The sequence below is a fragment of the Falco punctatus genome, assembly GCF_963210335.1.
Source record: "Falco punctatus genome assembly, chromosome: 6".
Lineage (NCBI taxonomy): Eukaryota > Metazoa > Chordata > Aves > Falconiformes > Falconidae > Falco > Falco punctatus.
Window position 1 is genome coordinate 65616505 of NC_137585.1, and position 26848 is coordinate 65643352.

At 38.2% G+C, this 26848-nt stretch overlaps 1 protein-coding gene across 1 annotated transcript in view; it reads left to right on the forward strand.

The window, feature by feature from the left end:
* The window catches only part of LOC308065748 (uncharacterized protein), a 172084-nt gene that overhangs the window by 139850 nt on the left and 5386 nt on the right, over positions 1–26848 (forward strand). Inside the window, exon 4 of the mRNA XM_080392053.1 lies at positions 1–26848. This exon is cut by the window's left edge and continues 15504 nt beyond it; it is cut by the window's right edge and continues 5386 nt beyond it. The gene's annotated coding sequence lies outside the window, so the exon portion shown is untranslated.

The following is a 26848-nucleotide window of genomic DNA, read 5'->3' on the forward strand; positions in this document are numbered from 1 at the left end:
TCCAGAAGAGGGGAAAGTTTTTACCTTAGACTGGAATTGCAACACCCCTAACACATTTTAAAACAGACTCAGATGGTTTCTGTTCCACTGGGGATTATGTGAATAAATTCTCTGTTACAAAAAGCTGGTCCAAGGTAGTAAAAGGAAAAGTCTGAAAAATGCAGAAATATTTTTAAAGTTTAAAAGACATCAATGCAGGATTTTTCCTACAAATAGGGATGATAGATTTGTTTCCCTCTCCAAACTCCAGTTTAATGGCTCAGCGATGATTAAATCATTGATACTGATGTCTGCTTTTTTGCTAGAGAATTCTGGTTCCAAATATTTTTGATACTTGGTGCTTATTTAAAACAAACTAAAGCAGAGATTGCAAAGGGATTTGAAAATCTTCTTCTCAAAATTACTTGTATTTTGACTTTAAAATAACCAGTTGACAGTGTATATGAAAGGGAAATACACATATACAAGGAAACTATGTCTTATAAGTAGTTCCAGGATTTATGGGAGAGCTATCTCACTAGCAAAATTTGATTCCTCTGTGTCATCAAATTAGGCATTAGCCCTCTATGGTTAAAAAGATCTTTCTCTTTCCAGAGCCTCTTGCAAAAACTAGATTTTAGTTTCTACGCCTTCACTGATATAAAATGATGTAACAAGCTGACTTGCTTTATAGCCATGCCCAAATTCACCAGGTGAGTATCTGGCCCATATTTTTACTATTTTTAAAACGTACTCTCTGAAATCTTTTACAATGTTTTCACATGACAAGCATCTGCCTGTTACCATGTTGCATGCCGGTCTGAGACTGGAGCATGGTTCTGTTTGTATTCTCGGGAACAGAATTAAGGCTCAAAACGGAGTCAAGAGCCAAGGAACTTTATTTGCCCAACAATAAACCTGTGAATGCAAAGGGAGAGAGAGTGAGAGATAAAGAGAGAAAGGAAGGAAAGAAAGAAGGAAAGAAAGGAAAGAGTTCAGAGCGATAGCTACCAGAGATACGCAGCCCAGAGCTGCAGCGTCCCAACAGTTCGATTCGTTTCCAAGTCCGGTGGGGGAACGTTCTGTCCGATGTTAGTTGGTCCCATCTTTTATAGAGTTGTTACAAGCTGTTGTGCTTAACCACACCTTCCACCCAGCAATGGTTACATGCCCAACATTCCTCAGGGGCCTCCAGGCACCTTGATCCCCCTGATCCCAGGACTGGGTGCATGCACAGGGGTTTGATTAAGTTTTGCAGAATCAGCCTCCCCCATTGCTCCATGGCGTCAGTCACTTTCCTCCTTTAAACAATGTATAGATAAATCTTTTCTGTGGCAGTGGTGTTATCTTCCTGCCTTAACAATGTATAGATAGATCATTCACTGTGGTGATGGCATGAGCTTCCTGCCATAGCAATATTGAGACAACACACCTGCTGTGGCGATGGTGGGTCTCACCGGCGCAGTTTCTTACGTACCATTACTGGAAACTGAAGGAAGCTCTTAGACTGAAAGAAAGGAGTGTCATATTAAGGGCAGGAACTAATGGAGCTGAATGGGAAGTAGTTTGAACTGGTCATAAATTGACAATTTCCATATGTTTATGAATGCATACATGTGTTGGCAAGTAGGCGTTTGGGCTATCTAATTCTGACTTGGATAAAGTATTGTCTTCCCTTATAGACTCTATTGGGCAATTCTGTAAGGCCATGGAAACTGGCATGGCAATCTACTGGAAAAAAATATCTTTTCATCTCTAAATCATGTTTTTTCCTATCATCTTTTAAATCATGTAACTGCAAATAGGCTTTGAATTTGTGAGAGAAATAATAAGCTTTAAAGTATATCCTAAAAGGTCTCTCTCTTTTCTGTGAGAGACAAAAGAAGTAAGGTACGGATGATCTATGATATATGTTATAAAAGTAAATTATCACCGCTAAAATCTTCTCCCAACTTCCTTTATTTTTAGAGTAATAAAAAGCCATGTCCTTAATTTACTCCATTCTTCTGCTAGATAATATTTTACAGGTAAAGGATTTTTTTTTTCTTCAGGGATTATCCCAAACTGAATGTTGGGATATTTTTCCTTCTTTCTATTTCTATTATTCTATCATAAGATTCCTTTGGGAACACTGGATCTCTAATAGCTAGATATTTTGTCTAAGACAGATGACAGGGTTACTTGTCAGTGACTCATGAAAGATTTTTGTGTTATGGCTGAAATTTATTTTGAGGATATGTTTGGGGATTTTTTGTTTATATTTCAGCATAAATTATATGGAATTACCTGAAATAACTATGACAAGTATGAGCTTGTATAGCTAACAATAACAAGAAAAAATGATCAGGACGTTACTTATATTTGCAATACTTATCTGCAATATATATGAGTCAAGTACCTATATTGCTTGTTTCATTGCCATCAATATTAATTACAGCAATAAAAATGACTCAGTTATTGCTGTCCTGAAAAGATGTTAATGATGTGGTCATCATGAAATAGTTAAATTGGCTAATGTGATAGCACAATAAATTCAGACTATAATTGGGCTGATTCTCTTTTCTCTGACATCTGTGTAAATTAGGAGCTCCCTAAGCATAAAACTTGTGTAAATGAGATAAGATTCAGATCCTTGCTTTATAGCTGTGGAGACCTGTTTGTAACAGTTAGGTAATTTTACTTAGTCATTCTGGACTTTTGTACTACATTACCTGGCATTTATATTCCATATACATAGCCACCTGCAGGTGGATCAGGGTGGATATGCCTTTTTAATATCTAACTAATGTATTAATATTTTTGCATCAGTTATATTTTCAGGAAAATCACCAGAAAGTATTTCATGCTGAATAAATATAATCATAGGAAAAGTAATTTTATATATTGCATATATGAATATTTGTACAAAAAAATCTTTTAACTAAATTCATGCTTAAAAAGCAAATCCTTTAAACCTTAGGGAAAAAACCCCATATCCTTGCCCCTCCTGTTTCTTTTGTTTTAACTACATGACTGCATATTACTTTTCTATGTGGTCCCAGCCTCATTTAGTAAACAGGCTGGACAGTCCACTATTAATGAACAGCAAGGCAATACTTTGGGTTTTTATTTTATTTAGTGTTCTCAAGCTTTACCTACTGTACAATATTCAGACTTTGCTCTGAGTGCAGAACGATTGATTTCTTCCCAGCGTTTCCACACTGCTTGTCTTTTGTAATATCCATGGGTTTCACAAAAATTATTCAATATAGTATTCAATAATACTTCTGTTAGACAAAGAGATTGTATTATTCCCATTTTAGAGAAGAACGGGAGACAATGGTTGACCTGGTTTTACCCCACTTATTTTAGTTACATAACTCTGGTACCCAAGTCAACAGCCTAATAATTTTAGATTTGATCTAAATAATCAGTCAACAGCCTAATAATTTTAGATTTGATTTGGGAAGAAGCAAGACCTTTGCAGAACTGATTTTAGCTGAGTACCTCTCTGTTTCATCTACCAGTAGAGAATAAGGAAATTATCATTCTAACTCTTATTGTGCCTAAAATTCATGGAGGTAGATTGAGACTCCCGTTTACCAGTGAGTTATGCAAGGTTTAATTTTTCCTGGGAATAAAACCAGGCCCACTAGCAAGTGCACCTCTTTCCATAATTTTATTGTTTTCTTGAAGGAATGAGCCTGATGATCAATTTTGCTTGTGAGTTCTTTGATTTCTTCAAAGCAGATGACCCACAAATCCCATGTCAAGCACCCACAAAGTGTGATGCACACCTTTAATAGCCAACAGTAGGAATTTTGGTTTAAACAACATGCCTAAGAATACAAAGGGTGTCCTGCAGAATAGCTCTGGACTTGGGTCTTCTGCAGACAGATTTCAACTGTCTCTGTCAAGAGACCACTTTCTCTTCCAGCATTCCACTCGTTAACATGTTATACATATTCCAATTTCTGTTATAAAAAAAAAAAAAAAAAAAAAAAAAAAAAAAGAATCTAACAGCTCATTAAACTGAACAACATTCACATAGCCCCAGAGCCTGGCCTGTTTCTGGACCTTGGTACTTAAAGATATTGAAATGGAGAATTCAGCCGTTAGCACGCAGTTGTTGAAATACTTTGGCACTTTGCAGCTTTTCACCACTTGACGCCCCTTGTCAAAACATTAAGGGGGATGTAGAGCAGCAGCATGTCATTATGTAACATTTTTACACATCATATTTATAAAGAGTCAAACACATTTTATTCTTGATCTAGAGCTCCTCTAATTAGATGCCACTGACAGTTTGACTGCAGACTTTGAGTCTGAATACTGTCATGCTGTTCCCGGCTGGCATTTATAGTTGGCTAGTCCATAGAAGCATGGGCCATTCTGCTCAGGTTTTCAAGGCAAGAAAGAAGCGTCGAAACTTTTCACCACTTGTTCATCGTCTCTTGCTTGTTAATTAACGTCTGCACAGTGTTTTGAGCAAGTGCTGTCAGAATTCTGTCTTTTATTTCCCTGGCAAAAAAGCCTAGAAAACACTACTATAGATGCCCTACAAACAAAGATCCCAGCTGGGAAAAAGACAAGCCAGAGACCAAATTGCTCAAGACTAGGGCCTTTAGCAAAGCACATATATGACAGTATTATCATAGCAAGACAGGTGTGATTATAGGCTGAAGAGCTTGTTCAGGTTCAGCAAACATGGGACAATACAGAGCTCAGCAGCCAATGTAAATACATCCCCAAAGCACGGAAAGGTAAAGCTGAAGTTAGTGACCATTTGAACTAAAAGTACATACCAGTCAGATCTTTCTTTCCCTCCTAGAGACTGTGTCTCGATCACATCCCAGAAAACCCTACTGGTAGCAGGAGCTCAACTCTGACCATGCTTCTAAATGATCCATGTCCTGTCCATCTTCCTGAACTAAATACAAGTCAATCATATGTTGCAGACACTTTGGGGGATGACAAGGTCCATTACACCTGTTATTAGCAGTATCCATTGTACTTCCATTCTCCATAGTCATAATCTTTATAGATTACTAGTTTTCTGTACAGACTATGTGTTGCATATCTAAACAAAAGGATAAAATCCCCTTCAATGAAATTAATGAAATTAATGAAATCTGGAATTTAGCTGCTTACAACTCCTGCTTATCATATCTGCTGTCCAGAACCAAATGCCTCTCAATTTACTACACATTTTCTATTGAAATTTTCCTGGATGACCAAATTCAGCCACTGTAATGAGGGAAATGAGTGTTTTCCAACTAAAATACCACTGCAATCCAGATTAGGAGGAGAGGCAACAAAGCTAGGAGTGATCAGAACAGGGAAAATCTCTATCCAAAATGACATTAATTCCTGCCTTTCCTATTCATTGCCTACTCATAATGATGTATCTATTGCATTCCCTAAGTTATGTCAGTAGATTGCAAAAGCTCTTGCAAATGTTTTGCTCACTGATTATCTAAAACTTCTTGTGTCAAGGCTCAGTGAAAACAAAGGCAAAAGAATTTATCCATTTCTACTGATTTCAAAAGTAATAAATAATGTTTCATGCTTCTTTCTACCAGCCAGGGTACTCACACAACTTCAGAGATGGCCTATCTTTTATTTAATGCCTAAATCCACAGTTATTTGCTGAACATGGAGGCAAACATAGGGAAACATGGCCAGAATTTGTTATTTAGAGAAACTCTTCAAAGCCACAGAAAGATATTTACAAGCAAAGGCAACTTTTAAAGATGGGGGGTTGGGGGTTTGTTTTTCACTACAAATTACTTCATGTCCCTGGAACACAGGATTGAGAGCTCAAGGTTATCCAATATTTGTAAAGAACTGGCCGTTTCTTTAGGAGAGTAAAATCATGGCTTTATATAAATGCAGACTTCATCTTTCTCAGCTCAGCAGTCTAAATCTTGATCTCCTCATTTGAAGAACTGTGGAAAAGGGTGCATGAGTGGGGAAAAGTGGACATAACTGGATCGGAAAATGTTAGTCTCTTATTTTTATTGCCTTGGTTCTTTGGAAACAAAAATTACTTTGCATTTACTCACAATAAAACAAGATTTTTCTGTTTTGAAAAAATTTCCCCATAGAAATCTTACATAGCAGTAGTAAATAATGCAGCACAAGGTAATGACGATGACACATTAGAGCTTTGTTTGAATGCATGCTGTTCTTTGTGCATGATGCAGAATTCAATGGACAGCAATACGGAGTGAGGGAAGAAGCTTGTTGTGTCCAGATTACATAATCCACTCATCTTTGTTGTTCACCGTTCTAGGCATTTTGTCCAAAGATGTTCTGTTTCTCAGAAAGTGCATTCAGCCTTATCTGGAGCTCAGAAGCCTAAGGCTTTGTTACAATAGTTATTTATAACTTAACTATAAAAAAATTATAGCTGAGTAGGAAAACACTTCTTCAGTCTTAAATAAATAGCTCATTTGTACCTAAGGAGGAGAGGAATAGCTTTCAAAGAGCTTTAATTTCAATTGCAGAATCATGACTTCCAGGTAGAAACTATTGGAAGAAGGCTCTGTAAAACCAGATTGGTGCAATTTGTTGTTGAAAGCGTATTGCTAAAATCCCAAAAATTACTCTGGGATTTGAATACCTTTGTGGAATTTTAAGTGTCCAACTTGGAGTGAATCTGAAAGGAGTCATTATAATACTAAGCATTTCCAACTCCCTGAAAACCAGATATCCCTGTCAAATATAAGACTAACCATCTAGAAATGGAAGAACACAAAGATTTTGCCTAAGAGAAAATGAGTGGCAGCTGCAGATGGAGGAGCATATTCATGCAGGGTAATTTAGACCTTTGAAATACAATGCAGGTAAAGAAAAGAAATCTTGAAAAGTTTCCTATCAATTACCTAAGGAACGATTTATGACCTATTATAAATATTGATTTTGTTGTCCGAAGCTTATTTCAGATAGGGGTCTACCTCTTTATTAAAACATGTAAATCAGAAACCAAGTTTATGATGATACTGTTATGACTCTGTTTGTTATTAGTTATACTGGTATGAAACTAAAACACGCATAAAGCTTTTTCTTATTTGCAAAGATGAATCAGCTGTACCCAAATAACTATATCATGAGTGTTATCATTTCAACTATGATGTTCAGCAATGTTGTAACATCATAGTTGAAAAACTGAAGTTTTGTGTGTTTACAAGACCTTACATATTAGCTCCAGCCACAGTGATGTGAACTTACTCACAAGTGTATAACTTCCAAAATCAGGAAAAAAAAACCTCAATTATATTTTCCCCATCATGTGCAGGCTTTGCAAAAATGTTTCTCCTTTTCATTTCAGCACACTTTTTTGGGGTTTTGGGGGATGAAAAAAGAAGAGGGGAATCAGAGTTCATACAGTAACATTGAATGTGAATCACACGTAAACAAGGTCTGTTACTAAATTTTAGTGGAGGCTGGTTTTGTGCTAACAGACCTGCTTTGCTGATCTCTCAGATCAGCATCCACATTACACGTAAACATTTCCAAACCTCTCAGATGAACAGTGATATTTTCCCCTCCTCTTTTTCTATTATTAGACTTGAAGAATATGCTACCAGTTTCTCCAGCATACAAGATTTCTCTAAGCAGCAACAAAGAAACCTCCTGAACTCTCCAAAGCACATGCTGAAATGCAGCATTTCTCTACTCTTGAATTCCTTCCAGTAAGTGTTGAAACCTTTTATAGTAAATTGCATTTTACATGTTAGAAACTTCAAAAACAGGTGTTAATATAATTGAGACATGATAAGTTTGACAGTTGGTGTCAGTATAAGAGTTTCACTCTGCAGTCTTCGGAAGAAAAAATAATTAAAAAATCTGTCTTCCTAAAGAAAGGAAGCTTATGCCTATAATGATGAAATAACTTCTTAATAACTTGCTTTAATCTGTAAACTCCTTGTCCCAATCCCAATATTCAACATTTTAAAGTGGATTACATGTAAATATTCTGACTCCCATATTTCTGATATTATTTTTAAAACGGATCTTTTGCAGCAGTATCATTGTATTCTGTGGTCATTACTCTGCCTTATATTTGTATGAAAGTACAGATGAGGGAGTATCTTATTATTAGCTACTTAACACTAATTTTAAACCTCATTGCCCTTCAGTGTGTGTCAATAGGTGGGGCCCTGCCCTGAATTACCACTTTTACCATGATTTGTCAAAGATTAAGCCAAATAACAAAGAAAAGCCTAGGGACAACCATGAACAGAACTACCAGCGATGTTATTTGGAGAGCCTAGGAACAGGAAACAGTATCAATTACTTGAGATTAACAGAAAACTGAGTATCAATTAATTGATTCATTTTCCTGCTGACTTTGGTCACTGACATGTGATTTAGTTGATTTGCAAATGTTAGGATTCAGATTCCTAAAAAGGTGTAGAAAGATTTTTTTGTGGTTTTTTTTTTTTTTTTTTTTTTTTGCTTTGGTCTGTTTGAGAACTATGAGGATGAGCCATAAAAAAAATCAATCAGCTAAGCCAAATTACACTATATATATACAATACAAAAAGAACTATCCTTTTGGCTCGCATATGCTAATGCAGAATGAAGTCAAGACAAATCTGACTACTAAATCCTTGGGAATATTCTCAGAATGTGTCATATGTGAAACTGATTCTGCTTTGCAAAAAGCTCAGATAGCTGTTGGGGCTTGCACCAGCTCTCCACATTCCTTGCTGGAACACATATTGTGCTGTTTAATTTGCCTCTCAATTCCTTCCAACCTGCAGCATTATGCACCATCCTTCTGCAAACAGCAGAAAGTTTTATATATTCTAAATATAGAAAAAGCCTTTCATGCAGTCACCCTGTTAGACAGCTAACATTCACTTTGTAAAAAGATCCATATGAAGATCAAACAGAGTTTATGGTGAAATCAGGACTGGACACAGCAGTAGACCTTCTTCTCCACAAACATGGCATTGTATAAATATTTTACAGCTACAAAAATGAGACCAGAATTTTCAGGCCTGCCTAGCATAGTGCAAGCCTTCACAGAAACCTGTTCTTCACCAAAACTCATCTCAGTGTCACTTAGCTGTTACTCTGACCTTGGGGATCTTATTCCTTTTTGATATGAATGAATCAGAATTTAAACCCAAATGCTTGTAAAAGCAGATCTCCAGTTCAGTGCTGCAGGCATGTTTCAATCTTACAATCAATGATTCGTACACCACTGCCATCCCATACCTATTTTACAAAGTTCCTCTTTCAACAGTTTGGATCATGAAGAGAAGAATATTGTGCACAACTGAAACTGAGGAGGGATGCAGATACTCAGGCACAGCTTATCCCACTGGATTTCACTGTATTTCTGCACTATATGCCTCCTCAGCCACTTTACAAGCCTTCTTATCTTTCCACCTACTTGAAGACAAATGATCCAAGCATGGTAAAACCTATGCTCTGTGAAGAATGGTGCTCCATCCAGGCTGTTGTGAAGCTCATATTCCTTAGACTTGGTACTTCCACATCACTCGGCCAGACAATTCTGCTTCTGTAGGAATACTCAGACTATGTCAGACCTTCCCAAGCATCTCAAAATAGAGGTTTGTGAACTTGCATCTTAAAAGAAATAAAAGTACTGACTGCACGTTCTCAGTTTTGCAGTAGACTGCAAAAGGAAGAGAGAGAAGAAAGATTTTGTTGCCAGTATCTTAAATCAGATCAAGCACTAGGCTGAAGGCAAGCTTGGGACCAGCAAGAAGGCCTAGAGAGATAAGTGGAGAGAAGCAGGAGCAGGAACGCTAGGCAGGTAAGGAGAACTGAGCAATCAGGTCTTGGACTGATTTGTAGAGGGACCTCACTGCTGTGTGCAGCATGCCGAGGGAACAGTTTCGTTGTGTTGCAACAGCATTTGTTGGGTTAGTAACATCAGTTATTTATTATTCTCATGGCTTAGTTGGTTCTTTGAGCCTGATCACCTCAGTGCCAACACTGCCAATTATTTATTCAGTCTCCTCTAAAAATGTTCACCTCAGGTATCTCAGATCCCTGACACCATTGGTGGCTCCTCTCATTTGTAATGGTGCTTGCATTCACCTTGCAAATCTTTCTAAAGACCACGTGGAACAGTGTATCAATGCATTTGTCAAGGTTTTTGTGGGTTTCAGGGATGCCTGTAAGATCTTCATCATAGCTTTCTTCATCATGTAAGCTCTGGACTCCATGCACAGGATGTCAGTCTCTAATAGCTCATAGGCATCATCCCCAGGTTTCTAGCCTGGTCCCCAATGTCCATGACTTGCTGCATTTCAGCTTACGCACTTATCGTTGCATTAGTCACCTTTCATTGAGCTAGCTTTCCAGTAACATTCCCGTGGTGCTTTCATCAACAGCTTTCCTTAGAGAACCTTTTGTGTTCATTCCCCTAAAGCAGCTTCACACAAGGCACCTTCAGTGACTCAGGACTATTCACTGAATACTCTAACCTGCATGATCTACTCTGCACAGCCCCAAAACCTTTTTGCGTTGGCTGGAGATTAAAGCTACCTTTTCCAGTCTTCATGTCTTTCATCCAGACCCAAAGAGAAAGGAAAACCAGAGTGCCACAGGGAAAACTTGCTCTGTCATTGTGAGGATATGACACATCCTCACATTACAGTGGGGGTAGTTGAAATATGATGAGGGAAGGCCTGTGTTATAACACTAGCAAATTAAATGCACTTTTCTACCTTTTTGTATCTTACACAACCCAGCAGAAATGACATGAGGGAAGATGACAGGCAAACACATGCCTCAGCCAAGGAGAGGGGAAAGAAGGTGAGGAAGCAGGAGGTAGTGATAGAGCATGAATATCATCACAAGGCATCCCCAGACAATCAAGCTGACAGAAGGAGTGGGAGTTTGCAGGCAAACTTTCTGCAGTCTCATTAGATCGGGAGCTGGCTGATGAGAGCTGTAAATAACAGGTGCTTTTTTTTAACAAGGGAGAGGGAACATGAAAATTAAATGAAAGAAAAATTATTAGAACTTAAGTTTCACCAAGAGTGTTGGAGGCTGAAGCTATAACAGGGAGGCGTGTGGTGGTCCACCTCCTTCTGTCCCTTTGGCTGTGTGTAGGCTCAGAGGCAGGAGGTCTGAAGGTCTCCTGTGTGCACTAACCTCCTCCACCCTCCAGGGATCTGCCATAATGTGCCCATCCTTGTGAGAATCCGTAGCTTGCCACAGCTTCAGCACCTACAATATTCCTACAAAGACAGACTAGTACTATCACACAGGGCTTGGGACAAATGGTATTTCAGGGGGGGTTACTGGACCAGGCATCCAGTGCAACAGCTTGTGAGCTCTGTGTTGTGATCAGCATGTGACCTCATTAATGGTCTTGGCTCTGTTTCCTGGAGAATCAAATTCTGAGGTGGCCCAAAACCTCTGGCACATAGAACATCTTTGAGGGATAAAGATACACTTCCTTTCTGAGTAAGTCTTTTCTTCTTCACCTTCCCAAAACGTCAACAAAACTCATTCACCAAAACAGCTAGTTCCACCACCCCCAGGAACAGAACACAATTCAATTTTATAAATCTGGTTTTTGATAAATAGGACCTTCATATGAGGATTTTAGGTCTGTGTAGTTAACCAAGGAAATTCTTATCAAGTTCATTATAAAGACACCAGAGACAGCATAGCATTTATATTCAGCAGATACACAAGATGTCGGGTGGTCACCAGTTTCTTTACTTTTCTTCTCATACATCAAAATATGTGAGTAGCAGTTGTCTTTCCTTTTCATATTTCCTTTCAATACAATAGCAATAAAGAAATGTTAACCTTCTCTTGTCTTCACCGGTCAGAACAGGATGGACGTGTCACTGTCTTAAAATTGCCAATGCCACAATTTTTTTTAAGCTAAACTTGAAAGAATTTGAAACTTTCCCTACTTGTTTTCAACACTTCATTGTGGTCACCTTGCTGAGAAATGGAAATTTACTTTAGCAGGAGACAGTTTGTTCAATAGCAACTGGCAGACTTCAATGAGTTATACTTTTCCTTGGTATTTGGTCACAGTACCTGTTTCTCCCTAAATTGTTGAAGGCAAAGGAAGCAAACTGGAGGCTGCTTCCTCTGCCAGAGGCAGGGTAATATTACTAAGTTCACAAGCAGTTTCTAGTCTCATTCACATCGGCATACAGCTCCCACAGGTACTGGGACTCTAAAGAAACTAAAAGCTACTACTTCATACTGCCCTAAGTTACCACTTTGTGGCTGGAAAGCTGTATTTTTGGTTTGTGGAGGGAAGAAAAAAATTAGATATAATTTTTCATTCGGTGTTTGATACAGATATATATACTCCTATAGATGCATTTCAAACTTCATAACAGGGAAACACTTCAAAATCCTGAAAATATTTAACTTTTTTGTTATGTTACCGTTTTACACGCTTCCCTGAGGGTAGAACAGGTTCACTTGCCTTTTGCAGTCTGCTTTGTGTCCACACACTACTAGATATATGGGAACATAGGGATTCACGTCATATGACTTTGGATGTCTATTGCTCAGTTGTTTTGGCTACCTGTGGCTCTCTTCGTAGTCACATCAGAAATCAGAGGGCTTTAAGGTACAATTCATTTGACCTATATTAGATGTTGGCTTTAGCATGAAATAAAATGCACTGCAGAAGTTCTAATTTCTCTCCAAAGGGGGCCTCAGGTGACCAGCTCAACCATAGCCACTTATGGTGTGGCTGTCTACTTCTGTGTTAAATCAGTCCCACCCATGAATGTCACTCAGTGCCAGTATCCCTGAAAGTAATGGTGAAACTCCCTTGGGTACAGCTCTTCCCCATTTCATCTTTGAGAAGAAATGGATGTGCTTGTGGATGTTTTAAACACATGGTGGGCTTTCCCCAAAGATTTAGGATAGCATCTTAAAGACCCATTAAATATCTATATTGAGTTGCTCCTGTTCACTGACCTGTTTGAAATGAAAATTAAGTTAGTGTGATAGGGTTGCAGATGTAACATTCTTCTGCAAGTTTGAAATTGTAGATGTAATTGTTTTATTAAAATATTTGCTCTTTTGCTCCCTACCAGGTTTTTGATGGCCTGGAAGTCATTGTATAGCACCATGCTAGCTGTTAGTGCTTTGATTTCCACAATGCCTTTCTTTATTTAATAGGCCTGAAATATTGATTAACATTTACAGATTCAATTCCAAGCACTTGCCAGGGGTTACAGAGAGCCAGAGAGAGCTGGTTGTGCCAGTCAAATTCTGAGGTGTAATGAAATCCCCTGCTGTGCCTGTCAACTTATCCTGTGTACAGGTCATTTCCCACAAGGTCTGCAGTGTTGAAAGAAGCAGTTTTCACTTGAAACATTTCATAGGCAAAAGGAAAATATGTCTCCAGTTTTGTATGCTTTATCCCTTTGTCTAATATTGAATAGGCTCATTGCTTCACACAATTTTTGCCCCCGAAGCTTTCTGAGTCAATAGAAGCAGAGTGTTTCAGGTGGGCACAAGTCAGGACTCTCAGCGTAAATGCTTTATTACTGTTGTCAAGGAATTTCACAGTAACCAAGGCTAGAGACAGACAAACGTCAAAAGGATTGGAATCTCAATTCATTTTAGTTAAGTTTTTAACAATTATTTTATTCTTCCAAATGTTACAAAGCTCCCTTTGAAAGATACTTGCATCCTTCTTCCAATAATGTCCTCTTTCTTAATTTGTTCTAAGACCACAATTTTCCTTCAAATTCAATCTCTTTTACTTATTTCAGTCCAAGCCCAAATAGAATCTATTCTATTCCATTCAAGTCTTTTTTCTGATGATTTTTTTTTTTTTTCATGATCAGGATGCTTTTGTCTTCTCATCTTCTGCAGAGAAGAGAAAGGATGTGCAGCAAAATGTTTTGTTCTCACAGGGTTTCAGTTTTGCTTCTGCTATTAAGTTTTAAATATCTGTTTTCAAAAAGGCTTTTTAAAAGAAAGATATCTTGTTCCTTGAGTGACAATCTGGTGAAGGTCCCTGTGATGGTCTGTGATCAAAATCATTACATAGATTAAGAGGAGTCCCCAGAACAGTAATGTTGCTTTCAGGATCTAATTTTAGATAGCAAACATCTTAATGCCAGAAAATTTATGTCAAGTTGCAGATCCTACCTAATCTGTCATGAGAGGCAATATTGTCTCAAGATCAAAATTTCTGAATGGTGCAGTAGCAGAGTATTGTTGTTTGCCCTCTGTTATCTAGCAAGGGGTACATATATATCCAAGCTAGTAAATGCTTCCAGCACCATGTCCTGACCTGAATTCAAAATTATGGCTTTGATTTACAAGTTTACAGTTTACTTTGACTAGCTTCTCTGCCAGCTTCATTTCTAATGGGACATTTGATGCTGATGCATGGCTGGGTAGAATTACTGATAGATCCAAAAAATAGTTTCTTCAGTATTTTCTGTGTACATTGTAAAAAGAGGGAAAATATCTATCTGAGAATGATGCATTGGATATTTTATAAATGAGTGGCACTGTTTCAGGAGAGATCAAGACCACTAGTTTAATTGAAAATTTCAAGCTATCTAAATACAATGGATATTGCAAAAGTCAAAGGGGCTTTTCATCACAAATGGATGAGCAAAACCATACTAATTGGCATTCCACAGGAAGTGCACATTTTCTCCTTCAAATATATCTTTATTTATTCATTTGTTGTTTAGGAGCTTTGTGCTAAGATAAGTTGCAAACATGCAGCCTTCATAAATAGTTTACTACCAGAAGTTGGTTTCCCATCACCAGGAATGAGCTTCAGTAAAGCTTTGGCTACAAGATTCCCTTGACGTGCAATATACATTCAGTTCTGTTGCTGAGAAATTAACTATGGTCTATATAAATATTTGTTTCAGTCATTATACTTAAAATTCTACATTCTTCACTGAGATCAACATGTATGAAACAAGACCTTTGCTGGAAAAGGGAATGGAAAGGATTTTTTTTCCAGTAACCAGCATGCTCAAATTTAACATTTAAAATTATAATGGTTGATCAGTGATTCCTAGGAGTGGGATCCCATTTAAGATTGCATAACCTATATTTAGGTGTCCGTATGTGAGCCAAGTATTTAATTTCCTGATAGGTGCAGTCAACAGACATTGTATCCAGAGAACTATTTAGCTGACCAGCCATTAAGAGTAGAATCCAACTGTTTAAGCTTTCTGAAGCTTAAAGGCCTCTTGAAATGCCTAAGGCATTGCTACTAGACTGACAAATGTAACATCGAATTTTTGGGAGATGACACCCTTGTGAACCAGCAGCTACAGGACAAGCAAGTTATTTCTCGGAATCTACAATGACACAAGACTGTATTTAGACAGTCTGGATAAGTACTGACTGGGTGCCACCCTGGATAAGTACTTCAGGGTGAGCTGATAATCTCAGCAACACAGATATCTCTGCTTTCAGACAGGGAGACACCCTAGAGCATTTGAGACTTCTACATAGCTTGAGCTAACATGACACAGGCCCTGTAGGAGACACAAGCCCTACTGAAAATGCAGGTATGAGCCAAGTGGGATCTGCAAGAGAACCTTAAATGGCAATAGACACATTAATTTGGGCAAATTAACTGAGTTCTAGAACCCATTGACTTTTCATTACATTCCCTTTAGCTATACCAGGAGTTTAGACACTTAGCAGATACGTAGACACCTGCAGGGAAACTAATCTGGACTTTCACATTTTGTGATGTCAATACAGGTATTGAAATTTCTCAGAGTACCACATCTGAAGTGTCTCAAGATCAGATTAACAATAAGAGGTGGTTTTATGGATCCATGAGTCTATAGTGGACTCTAAATCAATATAAAATCCAAGCTACATTAACTCCATTCTCTGTCAAGAGATGAATTAATCAGAACAAGTTTTCTTAACTTGAGCATTTTTCTCCCATTCAGTGTTTTCAGAAGAGATGACAATTTCTCCCCTTGGTAAAAGGAGGTGTGTCCAGAAGGAAGACTTACCTGATCCTAGACTGACTGGGTTCAGATCTCATGTACACTGCACCCCAGTGATCCAGTCAACATGCAGCAACAGATCATCTGTGAATTTTAAAATCAGAGTTACCCTCCATATCATAGAATCATGGAATCATAGAACATCTCAAGTCAGAAGGGACCCATAAGGGTCCTTGAGTCCAACAACTCCCTGCTCCTCACAGGACTACCTAAAATTAAACTAAACTAATAGCATTGTCCCAATGCTCCTTGAACTCTGACAGCCTTGGTTTCATGACCACTTCCCCAAAGAGCTTCTTCCAGTGGCCAACCATCTTTCAGTGAAGAACATTTTCCTAATGTCCAGTCTGAACTTCCCTTGATGCAGCTTCATTCCATTTCCTCCTGTCCTATCACTGGTCACCAGAGAGAGGAGACCAGCACCTCCCCTTGTGCTGCCCTCCTTCAGGAGGTTGTAGACAGCACTGAGGTCACTCCTCAGCCTTCTCTTCTCTAAGCTGAACAAGCCTATTGACCTCAACAGCTCCTCGTAAGTCTTGCCCTCAAGACATTTCACCATCTTGGTCACCCTTTTCTGGACACACTCTAATAGTTTGATGTCTTTCTTACACTGAGGTGCCCAAAACGGCACACAGTACTCAAGGTGGAGCATCTATTAGCAAGGAAAGGTAAGTTTGACCTCTCATGTAATTGAGACTATTGCCCCACTTCCCTGGTTTTTCTACCTGATTGTCACTCCTTGTTTCACAGGCTGTCAGCTGGCTCCCCACACCTTTGTTGACAAGTTACTCTTGAAAAAATCGGCAATACTTTGCACCAGTTCCACTCCTCTTACCCTGGATAAATGCATCCTTGTCTCCATGTTACCAGTTTAATGATCTTATCCAGAGTAAATATGTCTGCTGGATGAAACTTAGTCTATCTGTTCTGTGTGTGGTATGGGGACCCTTGGCAGAGACAATTTAAGGCAGTCATAGTTTACTCTTTTTTTTTTTTTTTTTTTTTTTTTTTTGGGGGGGAGGGGGGTGCGGGGCACACGCCAGATGATCTTCACCTTTCTTCTAGGGTGGCTAGGACTCTCTTTTGTTTCTACTTTGCAATTCTCTACTCTCCTCTTCCCATCTCTGAATAATTTCAGAGAGAGTTTTCTTGGAAAGATGTACAATGCAGAGTTCAGCCTTATCTCATCTTGATGGAAAACCTTGACCCAAAGGATCTGTGACTCTGTAAACCTCTTCAGATTAATTGGATTTCTTGGTATGACCACTTACTTTGACCAGGATGGCTGCTGTTCCAATACTGATATTATTTTGCTTTGTATAAAGTCCTTAAATATGAATTGTATGAGAAATGGAACGCATTTCTCATACAATGATCCATTGTTGCAAACATTGTTCCAGTGTTCCTGCCTGTTTCCAAGAAACTCTTGGAAAGTCCGATCAGCAGCATGATGGAAGTATCTTAGTTTGGGTTTTTCCACTGAAGTGTAGTACAGTGAAAATGTCATTCATGCCAGTGAAGGAAAGCAGTAAGAAATTAAGCACAGCTGGCTTAGCATGCTCAACTGCACGGGTGGGCATGTCCCTAAGTGGAGGGACAGGCTGATTCAGACTAGTGAAGAAGAAAAGGAAACAAAAATGTCTAATACTCTGAGCTTGCAAGTGGAAGACTCCGATAGTCTCCCTTTTCGGATAAGGCTTTCATTTTAAAAGGAAAATACTGTGATTTTAGATGAGGCAAGCCTTTTGATTGACTTTAAACAAGAAAGAAAAAAACCCAAATCTCAGTTCAGATCAACTCAAACATTGTGCTTTTCCTGAAAAAGGGTAAATAGAAAAAGCAATAACTAGAAGAGCCCTAATGAAAAGGAGATAGACTCCAATGAAATTTAATTTCAACAGAATATCTGTGCCTAATTCCCTTCTCATTTGAACAATCTAGGTTACAGCTGTTGTCTCCTACCATTACTATATGTTGGCTTCTTGTAGCATCTTTCCAGCATGTCTTTGACACCTCTCTCCTGCACCATTCCGTACCCAGCTCAAGTCCTCACAGAAGCTTTTCAGCTATATACCTCTAGTTCCATCTACAAAGTTTTATTGTTCAAACTATTTTCACAATTTCTGCTTTCTTTACATTTTCCTTTGCTTAGGAAAATAAGTTCTATTGACTTAATTAAGCTTGAAAATTTATTTTTGTTTAAAAAAGTACTATATTTGCTCTCTAAGATGCATTTCTTGATTCTTACTAATTTTATCACTCTACTGCCAACATGAATGTAACCCCCTCCAGTTAAATCATTGTCTTTTTAGAGTAACTTTGTAGAATTAAAGGCAAATCCGTAACACTTTCATCATGTTGACATGATAGCAACCCAAGATATCCCTGACTGCAGAAATGCTAGGGGCGTGAATTCTAACAATTTGCTGTAGGCTAAATTGTAAAAAAAGGCTTTAACAGCTGTGATTGACCATATCTGGTATAAATCAACTATGATGTATTTAAACTAGTGGCTTTTAATTAGATGTACATAGGGCTGGGGACAGCACTGAACACGATCGGGAGAAATCTCCATAACTCAAAAATAATGCTGGCATTTGTATTTGCTGGTTTTTAATAGTGACACCTTTCAGGAGGGTCTCAGTTTTCTGTTTTCCTTATACTGGCCACACTTTAAGCTCACTCTGCCTCTCTGACCCCCAGCAAAGCCGTATGTTGACTTCTTGCTGAAGCTGTAAATAGTCTTCTCTTTTTCTGTGGTTTTGCCATAATCTTTTTAGCAGTCTCCTCCTTCTCTACATTTTCTGGGTCTATTCATCACCTTTCTTTAACTGTAAGTATAACTTACAGCTGAGTTTTGGATTTGAGCTTTTTGAAGTTTTAATGTAAACCAGCCAGAGATTTAGAAGCACAGATCCTACTGACTTCTGCAGTGGTGTTGTGCTCCTACACAGAATAAAGGTGCTTTTGAAAGTCTCCCTCTGGGTGCCTCAAATAGCACATACACTGTAGAAACTTAAATGGAAGTGAAGATATAAAACAAATGATCACCCACAGTTTCATTTAGCTTTAGTAGTTATTGTAGGTGCTTCATCACTTCTAAAATCTGCACATTTTTACTCAATTTGGAAAGACCACCACATTTGCAAAGGTGAAGTCTCCACCCTGAAGAGTTTTGTGTTTCATTAAATGTGTTACCAAGGGAAAAAAAAAGATGGAGACCTCAAGATACCTGTCTAATTTCAGCCTTTTGTCGCAAGAGCCCTTGCTTTAATGCTTCATGATAAATTCAGCCTATCGTTGACCAACGCCTAAAGCAGAAGCAGGGAATCTATAACTTCAGGACCAGACACAGCCTGAGATTTCTTTTTACATGGCTCATGTTCACTTTACAGTGCATGAGGGTGTGTGGTGCAAGAAAGGTGCCTTAGAAATCGACTACACTTTGAGCAGGGGAAAGGTACTCATGTCTGACTGAAAAGGCCCTCTTGCAGTTTCTCCATTGACTTCTATGAAATTATGTTAAACACTGAATCCTGGCAGACATTTTTAAATCCCAAATAAGCTGCTAATAAGCTGCTATGGGTTCAGTTCACAAAAATGTCGAGGCATCTACACCTAATTAAGAGCTAACTTTTTAGAAACTCAATAGTAGTTGAAATTAATTCTCATTTGGTGATCCAGTGTCACATACAGCTAAGAAGTTAATCTATCATTTAAATATTTCCATTTGTTGTTTTCATGGATCATACCCTGGCTTTTTTTTATTCTTTTTCTTTTACTTGTGTTTTTTTTGGTGGTTTTGTTTTTTTTTGGTTGTTTGGTTTTTTTTTTTAATAGTCCCTATCTTAAAGCATATAGATTTTTGGACATACAAATTTAATCTTTTGAAAACCAAGTGAGAAACCTGAGAACACTTTGCAGGGTTTAAATGAAGCTAGGACAAATCCCCGAATACTTCTTTCCTAGTGGTAAGCCTGGGTCTATTTTATAGCAGAGAGAAGAAAAACATTCCTTGAAAAGACACATTCTAATTGAAAATGAGCTAAACACATCTTTAGGTAGGCTAGCTCTTTATTTTTCTCCTCTGATCTTAACGGAAGATTATATGCATTATCAAAATTGTATTAAAGGGGTTTTATTGAAATGAATGTTACTGATTATAATAGCCTAACCTCCTTGAGTACCTGTTCACAACTAAAGGAAGGTCAGGAGCTCAGTATTGCTAAGCCACAAGTTCAGGCATTGGTTAAAGATTAAAAATAGGGCTTAAACACAACTTGTATGGGACATTTCAGTTTGTCTTTTGACTTGTTGAGACCCCAAGAACACACTTTTTCCAAGTTCTCCCAGTATTCAGGAGGGCCAAGAAACCTAGTTCCTTTGAAAACTGAGAAGCAGAACCTTAGGGGGAAAAAAAGGACAAATAAACTGATATTCGCGATGAAATCTGGAGATAAAACAATGTTGTGATCTGGACCTTTGTGATTACAGCTGCAGAGGCATGGTCTCCCTTCCTTTATCTCAGAAGAAGGACTGAAGTTCTCTGAGAGAAGACGGTGTCACAAAATAACAAAGCCTTCAAAGATGATTCTCTCACCTCCATCAAAACTTCTGCACTCTTTGAAAGGGAAGCTTTGTGCTGGTTAACACTATGTCATTAACAAATACTGGAGTGAAGGTGATTCTGATGGAAATGTGTATTAAATAACAAGTTTAAAAGTCTTCAAGTGACTGTCCCAATAATAGGCAATATATGAATGTAAATTTAAATTTCAACATCTGCATATCTCTTACATACTTCTTTTACTCAGATATTCCAGTATCCATGAGTGTGAAGGCTAGCTGAAACTTCTTTAGCAAGTTATATTTTGTAGTCAAGAGATTACATTTTTTGAGAATAATTTCTTTTTACTTGTTGCTAAAAATTTTACTTTTCCTAAGTATGTATAAAAAAATGTAAACTTTTGAGACAAGTGAACCTTTTCTTTTATTTTTCTTGTTCCGATTTTTCCTAACTTTAAGGTAGAAAAATGAGGGGGAAAAAAAAGGGAAAAAAACAAAGGATTCGACGTTGGGGAGGAAGTAGCAAACTTTGCTTAAAATTTTGTAATTGCGTTAATGAATCCATTTCATTCTATCTTTGTCCTCCCCTTTTCAGACTTCTTTTCTTTCTAGTCATAGCTGGTAAGTAGTGTGGCCCAAATTATAGATCATGTATATTGTATTAATACTCACCATTCCTTATTTTGACAAAACGCTGATAAAAGTTGTTTGCTGGAGAAATACATCAATATTAATAAGTGAATAATGAGTTCACTTAAGACTTTCATTATCTGTACGCTCAAAAGTTTGAAAGATGAGTATGATAGCTGAGCAAAAAAAATTGCTAATTATCTCTTAGTTCAATCACCAGAACAGCACAGCTTTTTCTAGAGATGCACCAAACACAGATATCAAAATATCAGCCTTGAACTTCAGAGTGGAGCTGAAATCCAACCTGAGATCCATTGCTTAGTTCTAGCTTTACTCTTTATCAGGCCATAACTTTCTAAATATTTGTTGAAAGAGCTCTTGGGAGTTCCTATGTTTGTTACAAAACACTGGCCATACTTACTCCAGTAAGGGAAAACATTGCCCTCACTGTAAACAAAAAAGCAGCTGGACTGTGCTGATGAGCTCCAGTGAGAGCACAGTTTATGCACATTTTGTTGTAGGCAGGCATTTGTGTGTTGTCTGCTTCTCCAGTAGAGTTTTGTTTTATCTTGGAGCTGGTAGTCTCTGCACCAAAACGCATGCAAATAGTCTTCCCACGAGCTCTTGCAAAAAAAGTGATTGCAGCACAAATCAAAACAGTCACAAACTTACTAAGCTGCCCTAAAATTTTTCTGAGAACCAGTTCAGGACCAAAGAACAGCTGGACTGGCAAGTGATGGCCACTGAGGGCTGAGATAACTCCCTACAGGAGTCCAGGATTGATTGTTTCCAGGAGACCCAGGAGAGTGAAGTCCACCCCAAGAAAATTTTCTTGTCATCTTGCTCCTGCTTTGGAAATTGAATTGCACAATATTTTTTGCAGGAAGAAAGAAACCAAACCAACCCAAAACCTTCCACAAACCAGTTTTACTGTACACTTGATGACAAAAATAAGACCAACTCAGTCTTCAGTGCCAAGTAAAATTGGGAAGAAAATTTTCTTCAACGTTTTGCCTGAGTCTGTTAGGTCCTTCTCACTATAAATCTCCCTGTATTGTTTACAGTGGGAAACATGATTCCAGAGTTACTTCACTGTCAGATTTGTTCTGGTTTAGCAGCATGAAGATCAAATCTTTAAACTAATGTAGGAAGTAGAAGAGTGGAAATGGCTGAAAGATGTTTTTACCTGCTACACATTTATGCTTGTGGAACCTAAATCTTGATGTGTTTTTTGTTTATTTGGGCATATCTAATTGCTGGGTCAGCTGGAAACTTGACTTAGCCCAACTTGGTCGCTCTCTTAAAATCTCTATGCATCATCTGTAGAAGGAGATTTGTACAAATATTGCCCTAACTTGCATGCCTTGGTTAAATACTAAAAGATTGGTGAGATGAATCTGTAAATCTTTGTCCATGCTAACTAATGTTATGAAATCATGTCTTTCCAAAGAAATCCTTCTAATTTCCTTGATGTGATATAAACAGATTTTTCCCAGTGGACCACATGCCTATTCCAAAGGGCAAGTTCAATCACCAAATAGTCCATTGACCACAGGGAATATTATAGTCTGATTTCTAGCCTGTGTGAAATGCTGTGATTTAAGCACTATGAATGCCTTCCAGTATGATCACTTCTTGGGTAAAACAGGCAAAGTTATGGTATTTTGTTTTAAAGAATTATTTTTTTCTTTTCTTTTCTGAACTGAAGTTAATATGAAGGTATTTCAAGATGAAGGCATTTACATTTTGAGGAACAAAACAAAGAGACGCTGCAATGGCATATGTGAGCTACATTTACCCTGAGGCAATTACCATAAAGTTCAGTTTAATTTTTATTACATCATTCTGACAGCTGTGAATAGGAAAAGTGAACATATTGGGATTGTCACTGGGAACTACCATTTGCATCTTTTGATACATGTGGGAGAGGGAGTATTAGGAGAGGTATCAGCATCTGTGTGCATGAACACGGGCACATAGAGCCAGAGAACTCCCTTAATTTCATTTCATTTGGAAGTCAAGAGGGACAAAACAGTTCAACCAACTTGATTTTTTTACAGGGAAAGGGTGGAGGGAGAGAGTCTGGGAAGAAGGAAAAAATGAGGAATGGATGGAGGGTGAGAGAGGAGGGAAGAAGGGGAGAAAATAGCTAAGAAGGCAGGCAAGTGTACAGGAACAAAAGACAAATAAAGAAAAAGCATAATAAAAATAAAAACCTAAAGAAAAAGAGTGAAAGAAAGAAAAAAAAAAGGAAAAGAATGAAAGCAAAAGCAAAAGTGAGAGGGAGGAATGAGAGAAAGAGAAAATGAAAGAAGGAAAGAAAAAGAAAGAGAGAAGGGAGGGAGGGAGGGAGGGAGGGAGGGAGGGAGGGAGGAAGGAAGGAAGGGAGGGAGGAAGGAAGGAAGGAAGGAAGGAAGGAAGGAAGGAAGGAAGGAAGGAAGGAAGGAAGGAAGGAAAGGAGATGAAAAGCTGAACTCTTTCTAACATGTTTGCCTGGAGAGGTACACACAGGTATATTTGATGTGCAGGCACAATTTAAAAATTACCTACAAAAATCCCGGTGCACAAAACAAGAAAAATCCATCACTTTAAATGTCTGAAAAAGTTCATTATGCTTTCTGTAGTCTCTGTGGATCATCTTTAAGCAAAAGCATGGTAAATAATATATCAATTTTATATCGCCACCTATGAGTGAAAACACAGAACTGCAAATTATTCTTCTGTAAAGATATGTGACGGCGGTAGTTCAAATAATTCAAGACATTTATATTTATATCTGGGCTGAAACCAACTGCAATCTTTTATTTCTGAAGGAGATACCTCAATTTTCAGCACATGTAGGGTTTAGCCATTTATTTGGGTTTACTGTTATAAACATTGAGATTTATTTCAGTATTTCTGCCATCCTGTCCTAACTGAAGCCAAAATGTGAGTATTGTGTTGTTCAAAGATAGAGACAAGCTTCTGTTTCGGACAGTGTACACCATATAGAAACAAGGTTAATTTCAGACTCCTGTACCTACCTTGTATTTCCAGACTCTGAGGTCTAAAATATAGGTAGGCACTCAATGGCAACTGGTGCAGGAGGGGAGGGAGAGAAACATGGGCGAAGATTTTCTAAAATCAGCAACAGGCTGAAAGTGGGATAGACCAGATCTGCATGAATGTAAAACACTGAGATACAGAGTGGCTGAACAACAGAGAGGAGACTGAGGTGGAACAGGAGGCGCAGGGTGACAGGACTGGGGAGGAGAGGGGTATGGCTGCTGAAAATACACGGTTCATAAGGTCACTGGGCAGAAAGGAGTGAACCCTGTGAGAAGGCAGCAGCAAGACTTGAGGAAGACTAGGGCAAATTGAAGACAACGCAGGATGTGTTGAGACGCTACTTTAGGATTCAGGAGGTCTGGATACCATATGTAGCTGTAGCTGAACCACAATCTTCCTATGTGATTGGAAAGAAAAAAAAAGAACAAAAATTAAAAAGGTAGGATAAGTGTGAGCCCAATTTATAGAAAGAGTTGTTGTGGGATTCATTAAATGAATGAAACATGAAAACAGATAAATCTTTGAGCTAGTCTCCTTCAGCTCCTGAACAGTCATTGAAGAGAAGCACAGATAGGGTGTGCATCATCTGTGTACGCTTGGTTAGGTGAATTGCGTTTGAAAAGGGTCTGGTTTTCTCCATCGTCTATGAAGCGAGTCAAGGGTGATTAGATCACATGGACACCCATTGCTTGCTTCAGCAATCATTCAACCCTCCTTTTATGAATGGAGATAAATAGGTACTTCCAGCATGGGATTCATTCCAGCTATCCCAAGTACTTGTCTAAATTGCCTTCTGGAGTGCCTTTCTATTTAAAGAAAAGCTCAGCCTGTTATTCCTGAGTGGCAGACTTCAGTAAATCACACTTCCATGTCTACAGTTAGGTGAGGTGAATCCCACTCATGAAATGTGAATTCCCAATGGATTCCTTCCTGCTGGACAGCTAGTTGCCAAAGGTCTAGAAATCAGCTGAAGGTTTACATTACAGCTCTCTGTTCTGTTGCTTTTTTTTCCCACCTGCTTTAGGTAGGTTGTTATCTAACATGCTGGTGCTGAGAGTACAGCTCTCAGACACACAGGTCTCTCAATCACCGCATAGAGGCGGTGCTACGGAGGTGGTTAAATATTCAACATTCTAACAGCTCCAGAGACATCTCTGCGGCTCCAGCCCTCAGGTCCCTATGCCTCAGTTCTGGGTGGTAGGACTGTCTTCTTTCACAGTAAGGATTAACACATGGAGGTTGCTAGCAGGGAGGGAAGAAGGTACAAAGATTACAGCAGAAGTCATAAATAAAATGCCGCAGTATAAAATGTGGAGGAGTTTATTGAAGGACGTGGTGCAGTTGAAGCTAGGTAGATAGCAGCATTGCAAAATGACTATAACAAAGTGCTCATTAGGCATATGGTGAATTTCTGCTTTGAAATATCTGTGTGCTCCTCAACAGGGTACAGAAAACTCTTAGGAAAGTTGGGCACTCTGCATATACAGCATTAGCCAAACTGGAGCCTTTGTTCCAAGAAATTAATATTTTTCCTCATTACCACTGAGGATACAGAGGAAGCTTCCAACAGGCAAAAGGACCCTTTTATTAGATCCAAGAGCAATGGACACTTCTGATATTTTTACTTTGCTTTGCCCTATTTGAATGGAAGTATAAAATATGAATGTTATATGATATGTATTAAAAGAATCACTGAATCAAAATCACAAAATGGTTGAAGTTAGGAGGGACCTCTGGAGGACAACTGGTCCAACCTCCCTGCTCAAGCAAGGCCACCTAGAGCCAGTTGCCCAGGAACATGTCCAGACGGCTTTCGAATATCTCCAAGGTAGAAGACTCCAGCCTCTCCAGGCAACCTGTTCCAGTGCTCGGTCCCCCTCACAGTGAAAAAGCACTTCCTTATGTCCAAAGGGATCCTCCCATCTTTCCAGTTATGGCCATTGTTTCCAGTCTTGTCACTAGGTAACAAATGACAAGTACAGTTGCTAAATAAATATACTTCTTGAGATGGTTGGTTTTACTTCATAGGAAATATGCCAGTTATCTGAAAATTTTCTGTTTCTTAGATTATTTCGTATGAAATTAATATTTATTACAAGCCTAGTGAATATGCCCAAAATATTACGGAAAAGTGCATTTTCAGAAAATCTGGGTGGAGTGTATGAAATATTTACCATTTCATATTGATTTTGGTAGTATCACTGGTAAATATTTTAACTAAAGAATTTCACAAAACATGACATAAAGAAAAGCTTTTTTCAGCTTTTTTTAATATCCCTTTTTTGATGATCCTTAATTCTTTTATTCCTTTGATCAGTTATGAAAGACATGCATCAGATTATAAAAGCTGGAAGAAGTAAGCAATAGAAGAAAACCTGATGCATTCTCCAGGTGTTCATTTTTAAATGCTGTAGCAATATATTTAGGACCTGAACTTAAACAAATCATTTAACCATCAGAATTCTAGTTTTCATCTCTTACTGATCAGTACAGCCATTTAGGAATTTGGGGTATAAGCTATAGAGAATTTTCAGATATCCAGCACTCATGCCCTGTGAGAAGAAAACTCTTAAATTGGTCCTATTGGACTATCAAGAATTTATATTTCCAGCAGTTATTTTTACCACTGAAAAAAGATAATCTGTTATTTAAAACAA